Here is a 14,527-nt window from a genome sequence, read left to right on the forward strand (position 1 = left end):
GCTCCGCCGGAGGGGGCATCGATCACGGAGGGCTTCTACATCAACACCATAGCCTCTCCGATGAAGTGTGAGTAGTTTACCTCAAACCTTCGGGTCCATAGTTATTAGCTAGATGGCTTCTTCTCCCTTTTTGGATCTCAATACAAAGTTCTCCCCCTCTCTTATAGAGATCTATTCGATGTAATCTTCTTTTGCGGTGTGTTTGTTGAGACCGATGAATTGTGGGTTTATGATCAAGTTTATCTATGAAGAATATTTGAATCTTCTCTAAATTCTTTTATGTATGATTGGTTATCTTTGCAAGTCTCTTTGAATTATCAGTTTGGTTTGGCCTACTAGATTGATCTTTCTTGCAATGGGATAAGTGCTTAGCTTTGGTTTTAATCTTGCGGTGTCCTTTCCCAGTGACAGTAGGGGCAGCAAGGCACGTATTGTATTGTTGCCATCGAGGATAACAAGATGGGGTTTTCATCATATTGCATGAGTTTATCCCTCTACATCACGCCATCTTGCTTAAAGCGTTACCCTGTTCTCTTGAACTTAATACTCTAGATGCATGCTGGATAGCGGTCGATGTGTGGAGGAATAGTAGTAGATGCAGGCAGGAGTCGGTCTACTTGTCTTGGATGTAATGCCTATATACATGATCATACCTAGATATTATCATAACTATGCTCAATTCTGTCAATTGCTCAACAGTAATTTGTTCACCCATCGTAAAATACTTATGCTCTTGAGAGAAGCCACTAGTGAAACCTATGGCCCCCGGGTCTATCTTCATCATATTAATCTTCCAACACTTAGTTATTTCCTTTGCTTTTATTTTACTTTGCATCTTTATCATAAAAATACCAAAAATATTATCTTATCATATCTATCATATCTCACTCTCGTAAGTGACCGTGTAGGGATTGACAACCCCTTATCGCGTTGGTTGCGAGGATTTATTTGTTTTGTGTGGGTGCGAGGGACTAGGGCGTAGCCTCCTACTAGATTGATATCTTGGTTCTCAAAAACTGAGGGAAATACTTACGCTACTTTGCTGCACCACCCTTTCCTCTTCAAGGGAAAACCAACGCAAGTGCTCAAGAGGTAGCAATAGTCATAGTAGCAATAGTTGGCGAGATGACAATGATGCTTCGATGGAGATCAAGGTGTCAAGCTGGTGACGATGGTGATCATGACGGTGCTTTGGAGATGGAGATCAAAAGCACAAGATGATGATGGCCATATCATATCACTTATATTGATTGCATGTGATGTTTATCCTTTATGCATCTTACGTTGCTTAGTTCGGCGGTAGCATTATAAGATAATCTCTCACTAAATTTCAAGGTACAAGTGTTCTCCCTGAGTATGCACCATTGCTATAGTTCGTCGTGCCGAGACACCACGTGATAATCGGGTGTGATAAGCTCTACGTTCACATACAACGGGTGCAAGCCAGTTTTGCACACGAAGAATACTCGGGTTAAACTTTGTGAGCCTATTATTTGCAGATATGGCCTCGGAACACTAAGACCGAAAGGTCGAGCGTGAATCATATAGTAGATATGATCAACATAGTGATGTTCACCATTGAAAACTACTCCATCTCACGTGATGACCGAACATGGTTTAGTTGATATGGATCACATGATCACTTAGATGATTAGAGAGATATCTATCTAAGTGGGAGTTCTTAAGTAATTAGATTAATTGAACTTAAATTTATCATGAACTTAGTACCTGATAGTATTTTGCATGTCTATGTTTTTGTACATAAATGGCCCATGCTACTGTTCCTTTGAATTTTAATGCGTTCCTAGAGAAAGCTAAGTTGAAAGATGATGGTAGCAACTACACGGACTCGGTCCGTAACTTGAGGATTATCCTCATTGTTGCACAGAAGAATTACGTCCTGGAAGCACCGCTAGGTGTATAGCCCGCTGCAGGAGCAACACCAGATGTTATGGACGATTGGGCAGAGCAAAGTTGATGACTACTCGATAGTTCAGTGTGCCATGCTTTACGACTTAGAACCAGGACTTCAACGATGTTTTGAACGTCATGGAGCATATGAGATGTTCCAAGAGTTGAAGTTAATATTTCAAGCAAATGCCCAGATTGAGAGATATGAAGTCTCCAATAAGTTCTACAGCTGCAAAATGGAGGAGAATAGTTCTGCCAGTGAACATATACTCAGAATGTGTGGTTACCACAACCACTTGACTCAGCCGGGAGTTAATCTTCCTAATGATAGTGTCATTGACAGAGTTCTTCAATCACTGCCACCAAGCTACAAGAGCTTCATGATGAACTATAATACACAATGGATGGATAAGACTATTCCCGAGCTCTTCGCAATGCTAAAGGCTGCGGAGGTAGAAATCAAGAAGGAGCATCAAGTGTTGATGGTCAACAAGACCGCTAGTTTCAAGAAAAAGGGTAAAGGGAAGAAGGGGAACTTCAAGAAGAACAGCAAGCCAGTTGCTGCTGAAGTGAAACCCAAGTCTGGACCTAAGCCTGAAACTGAGTGCTTCTACTGCAAAGGGACTGGTGATACGTCTCCAACGTATCTATGATTTTTTATTGTTCCATGCTATTATATTATCTGTTTTGGATGTTTAATGGGCTTTATTATACACTTTTATATTATTTTTGGGACGAACCTACTAACACAAGGCCCAGTGCAAATTGCTGTTTTTTGCCTATTTCAGTGTTTTGCAGAAAAGGAATATCAAACGGAATCCAAGCGGAATGAAACCTTCGGGGGAGTTATTTTTGGAACAAACGTGATCCAGGGGATTGGAGTAGACGTCAAGAAAGGAGCGAGGAGGCCACAAGGCAGGGAGTTACGCCTGCCCCCTGGGCATGCTCCCCACCCTCGTGGGCCTCTCGCAGCTCCACCGACCTACTTCTTCCTCCTATATATATCCGTATACCCCGAAAAATTCCAGGAGCACCATGAAACCCTATTTCCACCACCGCAACCTTCTGTACCCAAGAGATCCCATCTTGGGGCCTTTTCCGGAGCTCCACCGGAGGGGGAATCGATCACGGAGGGCTTCTACATCAACACCATAGCCTCTCCGATGATGTGTGAGTAGTTTACCATAGACCTTCGGGTCCATAGTTATTAGCTAGATGGCTTCTTCTCTCTCTTTCGATCTCAATACAAAGTTCTCCTCGATCTTCTTGGAGATCTATTCAATGTAATTCTTTTTGCGGTGTGTTTTTTGAGATCCGATGAATTGTGGGTTTATGATCAAGATTATCTATGACCAATATTTGATTCTTCTCTGAAATCTTTTATGTATGATTTTTTTATCTTTGCAAGTCTCTTCGAATTATCAGTTTGGTTTGGCCTACTAGATTGATATTTCTTGTAGTGGGAGAAGTGCTTAGCTTTGGGTTCAATCTTGCGGTGTCCTTTCCCAGTGACAACAGGAGCAGCAAGGCAGGCATTGTATTGTTGCCATCAAGGATAAAAAGATGGGGTTTATATCATATTGCTTGAGTTTATCCCTCTACATCATGTCATCTTGCCGATTGCATTACCCTGTTCTTATGAACTTAATACTCTAGATGCATGCTGGATAGCGGTCGATGTGTGGAGTAATAGTAGTAGATGCAGAATCGTTTCGGTCTACTTGTTGCAGACGTGATGCCTATATACATGATCATGCCTAGATATTCTCATAATTATGCACTTTTCTATCAATTGCTCGACAGTAATTTGTTTACCTACCGCAATACTTATGCTATCTTGAGAGAAGCCACTAGTGAAACCTATGGCCCCCGGGTTTATTTTCCATCATATAAGTTTCCAATCTATTTTATTTTGCAATCTTTATTTTCCAATCTATATCATAAAAATACCAAAAATATTTATCTTATTATCTCTATCAGATCTCACTCTCGTAAGTGACCGTGAAGGGATTGACAACCCCTTTATCGCATTGGTTGTGAGGTTCTTATTTGTTTGTGTAGGTGCGAGGTGACTTCCGTGTAGTCTCCTACTGGATTGATACCTTGGTTCTCAAAAACTGAGGGAAATACTTACGCTACTTTGCTGCATCACCCTTTCCTCTTCAAGGGAAAACCAACGTAGTGCTCAAGAGGTAGCAAGAAGGATTTCTGGCGCCGTTGCCGGGGAGATCAACGCACAAGTCAAGACATACCAAGTACCCATCACAAACTCTTATCCCTCGCATTACATTAATGACCGGAGATGTTTCTCGATCATGTCTACATAGTTCTCAAACCCGTAGGGTCCGCACGCTTAACGTTCGATGATGATTTATATTATGAGTTATGTGATTTGATGTACCGAAGGTTGTTCGGTGTCCCGGATGAGATCACGGACATGACGAGGAGTCTCAAAATGGTCTAGACATAAAGATTGATATATTGGAAGGTTACATTCGGACACCGGAAGTGTTCCGGGTGGTTTCGGATAAAACCAGAGTGCCGGAGGGGTTACCGGAACCCCCCGGGGAAGTAATGGGCCTTAGTGGGCCTTAGGGGGGAGAGAGGGCAGCAGCCAGGAGGTGGCGCGCCCCCAAGGGGAGTCTGAATAGGACTAGGGGAGGGGGGCGCGGCCCCTCTTTCCCTCTCCTTCCTTCTTCTCCCACTTGGACTAGGAAAGGGGGACCGATTCCTACTTGGAGTAGGATTCCCCCCTTGGGCGCGCCCCTTAGGGCTGACCGACCTCCTCCTCCCCTCCTTTATATACGGGGGAGGGGGGCACCCCATATACACACAAGTTGATCTTTAGCCATGTGCGGTGCCCCCCTCCATAGTTTTACACCTCGATCATATTGTCGTAGTGCTTAGGCGAAGCCCTGCGTCGGTAACTTCATCATCCTGTCACCACGCCGTTGTGCTGACGAATCTCTCCCTCGGCCTCAACTAGATCAAGAGTTCGAGGGACGTCACTGAGCTGAATGTGTGCAGATCGCGGAGGTGCTGTGCATTTGGTACTTGATCGGTTGGATCACGAAGACATTCGACTACATCAATCACGTTACTAAACGCTTCTGCTTTCGGTTGATGAGGGTACATAGACACACTCTCCCCCTCTCGTGGCATCCGAGCCATGTCTATGCGTAGATGTTATATGCACGAGTAGAACACAAAGAGTTGTGGGCGATACTAGTCATACTGCTTACCAGCATGTCTTACTTTGATTCGGCGGTATTGTTGGATGTAGTGGCCTAGACTGACATTACATGACCGTGTTCATGAGACTGGTTCTACCGCTGTGCTTCGCACATAGGTGGCTAGTGGGTGTATGTTTCTCTAGCTTTAGTTGAATCGAGTTTGACTACACCCGGTCCTTGTTGATGGTTAAAACATCACACTTGATGAAAAATCGTTGTGGTTTTGATGCATAGGTAAGAACGGTTCTTGCTAGAAGCCTGTAGCAGCCACGTAAAACTTGCAACAACAAAGTAGAGGACGTCTAACTTGTTTTTGCAGGACATGTTGTGATGTGATATGGTCAAGACGTGATTATATAAATTGTTGTATGAGATGATCATGTTTTGTAATAGTTATCGGCAACTGGCAAGAGCCATATGGTTGTTGCTTTATTGTATGAAATGTAATCGCCATGTAATTGCTTTAATTTATCACTAAGCGGTAGCGATAGTCGTAGAAGCAATAGTTGGCAAGACGACAACGATGCTACGATGGAGATCAAGGTGTCAAGCCGGTGACGATGGTGATCATGACGGTGCTTTGGTGAAAGGATCGAGAAGAGGTGTCTAGAGGGGGGGGGTGAATAGACTCTTAGTAAGAAAAGTTGTAGTTTTTAATTTCTTTAAGTTGAAGTGGAGTTTTAGCACAAGTTTAAACATTCACAATACATATCAAGCAAGCATGACAAGAGTATATTAGCAGTGGAAAGTAAAGCATGCAAGTTGCAAGAATGTAAAGGGATGGGATTTGAGTGGGCAAATGCAATTGGAGACACGGAGATTTTTGGCGTGGTTCCGATAGGTGGTGCTATCGTACATCCACGTTGATGGAGACTTCAAACCACGAAGGGTAACGGTTGCGCGAGTCCACGGAGGGCTCCACTCACGAAGGGTCCATGAATAAGCTACCTTGTCTATCCCACCATGGCCATCGCCCACGAAGGACTTGCCTCACTAGGGTATATCTTCATGAAGTAGGCGATCTCCTTGCCTGTACAAACTCCTTGGTTCAACTGCACAATCTTGACGGAGGCTCCCAAGTGACACCTAGCCAATCTAGGAGACATCACTCTCCAAAAGGTAATAGATGGTGTGTTGATGATGAACTCCTTGCTCTTGTGCTTGAAATGATAGTCTCCCCAATAGTCAGCTCTCTCTCATAGGATTGGATTTGGTGGAAAGTGGGTTTGAGTGGCAAGCAACTTGGGGAAGGCTAGAGATCACGAAGGGTTGGAATGGAATATCTTGACCTCAACACAAGTGTAGGTGGTTCTCTCTCAGAAAATGTATGTTGGAAGTGTAGGCATGTTCTAATGGCTCTCTCCACGAATGAAGAGTGGGTGGAGGGGTATATATAGCCTCCACACAAAATCTAACCGTTACACACAAATCACCAAACTTGGTGGGACCGAATCAGACAACTCGGTCAGACCGATTTAGTTCAAAATGTGAACGTTAGGATATTCGGTGGGACCGATATGATCAACTCGGTGGGACCGATGTGCTAGGGTTAGGGTAATACCTCGTCTCGGTTTGGCCGATTATGCAAACTCGGTGAGACCGATTTTGGTAATAAGCAAAACAGAGAGTTGGTCAAGCAAACTCGGTGGGACCGATTGCATATCGGTGGGACCGAAATTATTGCAATAGGTAACAAAGAGTTTGCAAGCCCATCTCGGTGAGACCGAAATGACTAGGGTTTGTGGCAGTGGCTATGTCAAGTGAACTCGGTGGCGCCGGGTAGGAAATTTCGGTGGGGCCGAGTTTGACTTTTGGTTTGGGACATATGTGGATATGAGAAAGTAGCTAAGGGTTTTGGAGCATATCACTAAGCATTTTGAGCAAGCAAGCCATTAAGCAACACCTCATCCCCTTTTAATAGTATTGGCTTTTCCTATGGACTCAATGTGATCTTGGATCACTAGAAGTAAAAAATGTAGAGTCTTGAGCTTTTTGAGCTTGAGCCAATCCTTTGTCTTTAGCATCTTGAAAGGGTTCCATGTCCTCTTGTCCACGCCACTCCATCTGTTGAACTTGTCTGAAATATACTAGATGAAAACATTAGTCCAGCAAGAGATATGTTGGCATTAATTACCAAAACCACCTAGGGAGCACTTGTGCTTTCATTTGGAGATGGAGCTCAAAAGGCGCAAGATGATGATGGGCATATCATATCACTTATATTGATTGAATGTGATGTTTATATTTTATGCATCTTATTTTGCTTAGTACGGCGGTAGCCTTATAAGCTGATCTCTCACTAAATTTCAAGGTATAAGTGTTCTCCCTGAGTATGCACCGTTGCTACAGTTCGTCGTGCCGAGACTGTTGGGGAACGTAGCAATAATTCAAAAAAAATTCCTACGTGTCACCAAGATCAATCTAGGAGATGCTAGCAACGAGAGAGAGGGAGTGCATCTTCATACCCTTGAAGATCGCTAAGCGGAAGCGTTACAAGGAACGCAGATGATGGAGTCGTACTCGCGGCGATTCAAATCGCAGAAGATCTGATCCAGCGCCGAACGGACGACGCCTCCGTGTTCAACACACGTACAGCCCGGGGACGTCTCCTCCTTCTTGATCCAGCAAGGGGAGAGGACAAGTTGAGGGAGAACTCCGACAACACGACGGCGTGGTGGTGATGGAGCTCGTGGTTCTCCGGCAGGGCTTCGCCAAGCACTATGGAGGAGGAGGAGGTGTTGGAGAGGGGGAGGGGCTGCGCCAGGGGAAGGGTATGGCAGCCCTCCCACCCCCCTCTATTTATAGGGGAAGGGGAGAGGGGGCCGCCCCCCCAGATCCCATCTACAAGGGGGGGGGGGGCGGCCAAGGGTGACTTGCCCCCCAAGTCAGGTGGGAGGCGCCCCCACCCCTTATGGTTTCTAACCCTAGGCGCCTAGGGCCCCTTGGGGGGGGGGGGCGCACCAGCCCACCAAGGGTTGGTTCCCTCCCTTATTCAGCCCACTAGGCCCACCGGGGCAGGTGGCCCCACTCGGTGGACCCACGGACACCTTCCGGTGGTCCTGGTACAATACCGATAACCCCCGAAATTATTCCGGTGACTGAAACAGACTTCCCATATATAATTCTTCACCTCTAGACTATTCCGAAACTCCTCGTGACGTCCGGGATCCCATCTGGGACTCCGGACAACCTTCATTAACCACATACTATTTCCCATAACAACTCTAGCGTCACCGAACCTTAAGTGTGTAGACCCTACGGGTTCGGGAACCATGTAGTCATGACCGAGACATCTCTCTGGACAATAACCAACAGTAGGATCTGGATACCCATGTTGGCTCCCACATGTTCCACGATGATCTCATTGGATGAACCATGATGTCGGGGATTCAATCAATCCCGTATACAATTCCCTTTGCCCATCGGTATGTTACTTGCCCGGGATTCGATCGTCGGTATCTCTATACCTCGTTCAATATCATTACCGGCTAGTCTCTTTACTCGTTCCGTAACGCATGATCCCGCGGATAACTCCTTAGTCACATTGAGCTTGTTATGATGATGCATTACCGAGTGGGCCCAGAGATACCTCTCCGTCATACGAAGTGACAAATCCCAGTCTCGATTCGTGCCAACCCAACAGATACTTTCGGAGATACCTGTAGTGCACTTTTATAGCCACCCAGTTACGTTGTGACGTTTGGTACACCCAAAGCATTCCTACGGTATTCGGGAGCTGCACAATCTCATGGTCTAAGGAAATGATACTTGACATTAGAAAAGCTTTAGCAAATGAACTACACGATCTTGTGCTACGCTTAGGATTGGGTCTTGTCCATCACATCATTCTCCTAATAACGTGATCCTGTTATCAATGACATCCAATGTCCATGGTCAGGAAACCATGACCATCTATTGATCAACGAGCTAGTCAACTAGAGGCTTACTAGGGACATATTACGATCTATGTATTCACACATGTATTACAGTTTCCGGTTAATACAATTATAGCATGAACAATAGACAATTATCATGAACACGGAAATCTAATAATAACCACTTTATTATTGCCTTTAGGGCATATTTCCAACAGTCTCCCACTTGCACTAGAGTCAATAATCTAGTTACATTGTGATGAATCGAACACCCATAGAGTTCTGGTGTTGATCATGTTTTTCTCGCGGAAGAGGTTTAGTCAACAGATCTGCGACATTCAGATCCATATGCACTTTACAAATATCTATGTCTCCATCCTGAATATATTCACGAATGGAGTTGAAGCGACGCATGATATGCCTGGTCTTCTTGTGAAACCTGGGCTCCTTGGCAAGGGTAATAGCTCCAGTGTTGTCACAGAAGAGAGTCATCGGGCCCGACGCATTGGCAATAACTCCTAGGTCGGTGATGAACTCCTTCATCCAGACTGTTTCCTGTGCTGCCTCCAAGGCTGCTATGTACTCCGCTTCACATGTAGATCCCGCCACGAGGCTTTGCTTGCAACTGCACCGGCTAACTGCCCCACCATCCAAAATGTACACGTATCCGGTTTGTGACTTGGAGTCATCCAGATCTGTGTCGAAGCTAGCATCGATGTAGCCCTTTACGACGAGCAGTTCGTCACCTCCATAAACGAGAAACATACCCTTAGTCCTTTTTAGGTACTTTAGGATATTCTTGACCGCTGTCCAGTGTTCCATACCGGGATTACTTTGGTACCATCCTACCAAACTTACGACAAGGTTCAAATCAGGTCTGGTACACAGCATGGCATACATAATAGACCCTATGGCTGAGGCATAGGGGATGTCACTCATCTTTTCTCTATTTTCTGCCGAGGTCGGGCATTGAGCCATGCTCAATTTCACACCTTGCAATACATGCAAGAACCCCTTCTTGGACTGATCCATATTGAACTTCTTCAATATCTTGTCAAGGTACGTGCTTTGCGAAAGACCAATGAGGCATATCGATCTATCTTTATAGATCTTGATGCCTAATATGTAAGAAGCTTCTCCAAGGTCCTTCATTGAAAAACACTTATTCAAGTAGGCCTTTATGCTTTCCAAAAGTTCTATATCATTGCCCATCAATAGTATGTCATCCACATATAATATGAGAAATGCTACAGAGCTCCCACTCACTTTCTTGTAAACACAGGCTTCTCCATCAGTCTGCATAAACCCAAACGCTTTGATCATCTCATCAAAGCGAACGTTCCAACTCCGAGATGTTTGCACCAGCCCATAGATTGAGTGTTGGAGCTTGCATACCTTGTCAGCATTCTTAGGATCGACAAAACCTTCCGGCTGCATCATATACAATTCTTCCTTAAGGAAACCATTAAGGAATGCCGTTTTGACGTCCATTTTCCATATCTCATAATCATAGAATGCAACAATTTCTAACATGATTCAAATGGACTTCAACTTCGCTACGGGTGAGAAGGTCTCATCGTAGTCAACCCCTTGAACTTGTTGATAACCCTTAGCGACAAGCCGAGCCTTATAGATGGTCACATTACCATCTGCGCCAGTCTTCTTCTTAAAGATCCATTTATTCTCTATGGCTTGCCAATCATCGAACAAATCTGTCAAAGTCCATACTTCGTTTTCATACATGGATCCTATCTCGGATTTCATGGCTTCAAGACATTTGTTGGAGTCCGGGCCAGCCATCGCTTCTTCATAGTTCGAAGGTTCACCGTTGTCTAACAACATGATTTCCAGGACAGGGTTGCCATACCAATCTAGTGCGGAACGTGTCCTCATGGACCTACGAAGTTCAGTAGCTTGATCCGAAGTTTCATCATCAGCATCATTAACTTCCTCTCTAGTCAGTGCAGGCACCACAAAAACATCTTCTTGAGCTGCGCTACTCTCTGGCTCAAGAGGCAATACCTCATCAAGTTCTACTTTCCTCCCACTTACTTTTTTCGAGAGAAACTCTTTCTCTAGAAAGGATCCATTCTTGGGAACAAAGATCTTGCCTTCGTATCTGAGGTAGAAGGTATACATGATAGTTTCCTTAGGGTATCCTATGAAGACGCATTTTTCTGACTTGGGTTTGAGCTTTTCAGATTGACGTTTCTTGGCATAAGCATCGCATCCCCAAACTTTCAGAAACGATGGCTTAGGTTTCTTTCCAAACCATAATTCATACGATGTCGTCTCATCGGATTTCGACGGAGCCCTATTTAAAGTGAATGCGACAGTCTCTAAAGCATAACCCCAAAATGATAGAGGTAGATGGTAAGAGACATCATAGATCGCACCATATCCAATAGAGTGCGATTACGACTTTCGGACACACCATTACGCCGAGGTGTTCCAGGCGGCATGAGTTGTGAAACAATTCCACATTTCCTTAAGTGCGTGCCAAACTCGTGACTCAAATATTCCCCTCCATGATCTGATCGTAAGAACTTTATTTTTCTCTCATGTTGATTCTCTACTTCACTCTGAAATTCCTTGAACTTTTCAAAGGTCTCAGACTTGTGTTTCATTAAGTAGACATACCCATATCTACTTAAGTCATCAGTGAGGGTGAGAACATAACGATAGCCACCGCGAGCCTCAACGCTCATTGGACCGCACACATCAGTATGTATGATTTCCAATAAGTTGGGTGCTCGCTCCATTGTTCCGGAGAATAGAGTCTTGGTCATTTTTCCCATGAGGCATGGTTCGCACGTGTCAAATGATTCATAATCAAGAGACTCCAAAAGTCCATCTGCATGGAGTTTCTTCATGCGTTTGACACCAATGTGACCAAGGCGACAGTGCCACAAGTATGTGGGACTATCATTATCAACCCTACATCTTTTGGCATTCACACTATGAATATGTGTAACATCACGTTCGAGATTAAACAAAAATAAACCATGACCAGCGGGCATGACCATAAAACATAACTCTCATATAAATGGAACAAACATTATTCTCGGATTTAAATGAGTAGCCATCTTGCATTAAACGAGATCTAGATACAATGTTCATGCTCAAAGCTGGTACTAAATAACAATTATTGAGGTTTAAAACTAATCTCGTTGGTAGATGTAGAGGGAGCGTGCTGACGATGATCACATCGACCTTGGAACCATTCCCGACGTGCATTGTCACCTCGTCCTTCGCCAGTCTCCGCTTATTCCGCTGCTCCTGTTTTGAGTTACAAATATGAGCAACCGCACCGGTATAAAATACCCAAGAGCAACTATGAGTGCTGGTAAGGTACAAATCAATAACATGTATATCACTTATACCTTTGGCGTTGCCGACCTTCTTATCTGCTAAGTACTTGGGGTAGTTCCACTTCTAGTGACCATTTCCCTTGCAATAAAAGCACTGAATCTCGGGCTTGGGTCCATTCTTTGGCTTCTTCCCGGCAACTGATTTACCGGGCACGACAACTCCCTTGCCGTCCTTCTTGAAGTTCTTCTTACCCTTGCCTTTCTTGAAACTAGTAGTTTTATTCACCATCGACACTTGATGTTCCTTTTTGATTTCCACCTCCGCTGATTTCAGTATTGAATATAACTCAGGAATGGACTTCTCCATCCCTTGCATATTGTAGTTCATCACAAAGCTCTTGTAGCTAGGTGGAAGAACTACAAAAAAATACACTTCCGTGATGATACATGTTTGTCACAGTAGGTCACGTTTTCTGTCATGCATGTACATCCATGACAATTTTATGACAGAATCAAGATAGTCATACCTGTGTTGTCGTAGAAGTGTTACATGACATTACCAAAATTATCATCACGGAAGTGTCCACTTCCATGACGATAAATCGCGTGTCACAGAAGTGCTTTCGTCAAGGGTGACCGACACATGGCATCCACCGTAACGAAACACAGTTAAGCTATCGGGTCCGGTTTTGGATCCGATAACCTGTTAACAGCCCGGACCAATGGGGATTTTCCATGTGTAAAATCATCATTGGCCAAGGAAACACGTGTTGCCTCACCGTTGGGACAGATGTCATCCACTCATTGGACAGGAGGCGCCTATGATAGGTCGACACGTGGCACGGCCCAATTGTAATGCCCCGGACACACCCGCCGGTGGTCGTTACTCCTGGCAGGATCTAGACTGGCCCCATAGATCAATACTAGTCTTTTCTGCGCACTTTGTCCTCACTCGTGCGCACCCGGGAGCAACTTCCCGGTCGGTCACCCATCCTGACACTACTCCAAGCTAAGCACGCTTAACTTTGGAGTTCTGTCCGAATGGGCTCACGGAAAAGAAGGAATTCCTTATTGATAAGAGCAGTCTATCATCCCTAATAAGCCAGGCCATCACATACACCCCCACTCAGAGGAACCGACGTCCTCGTCGGGCCACAGGAACGTTCCCTCTTGGCACAAACGTCTATGCTTCCAGTCCGGTACATGTGCCATGCCGGGTGCCACGACGGGTCACAAACGTCATGAACAACATGACCACGCACCTGTCCGCAACCATCCGTGTAACTGCGAGGGTCGGCTCTGATACCAACTTGTAACGCCCTCGATGCGGCTATATCTCCCACGTGCTGAAGCACGACTTAGAGGCATAACCGCATTGAAAGCAATGTCGCAAGTGAGGTAATCTTCACACAACCCATGTAATACATAAGGGAAAGAGATACATATTTGGCTTACAATCGCCACTTCACGCAAATACATGAATAAAGCATTACATCAACCAGTTACAAAAAAGGCCCGACTACGGAGCCAAAATAAAAGAAGACTACCCCAAATGCTACACAGATCCCCGATCGACCCCAACTGGGCTCCACTACTGATCAACTAGAACGAAACAACACAAAGGGCAAGATCTTCATCGAGCTCCTCCTTGAGCTTGGTTGCGTCATCTGCACGGTTCAACGGCACCTGCAAGCTGGTTTTGGAAGTATCTGTGAGTCACGGGGACATAGAAATCTCACACCCTCGCGATCAAGACTATTTAAGCTTATAGGTAAGGCAAAGGTATGAGGTGGAGCTGCAGCAAGCGACTAGCATATTTGGTGGCTAACCTATTCACAAAAGAGAGCAAGAAGAGAAGGCAAAAGCACGGTCGAACAACTATGATCAAGAAGTGATCCTAGAACAACCTACGTCAAACATAACTCCAACACCGTGTTCACTTCCCGGACCCCGCCGAGAAGAGACCATCACGGTTACACACACGGTTGATGTATTTTAATTAAGGTCAACTTCAGGTTTTCTACAACCGGACATTAACAAATTCCCATCTTCCCATAACCGCGGGCATGGCTTTCAAAAGTTCAATCCCTGCAGGGGTGTCCCAACTTAGCCCATCACAAGCTCTCACGGTCAACGAAGGATATTCCTTCTAGCGGGAAGACCTGATCAGACTCGGAATCCCGGTTACAAGACATTT

The sequence above is a fragment of the Triticum urartu genome, chromosome 4, assembly GCF_003073215.2.
Source record: "Triticum urartu cultivar G1812 chromosome 4, Tu2.1, whole genome shotgun sequence".
NCBI classification, from domain to species: Eukaryota; Viridiplantae; Streptophyta; class Magnoliopsida; order Poales; family Poaceae; genus Triticum; species Triticum urartu.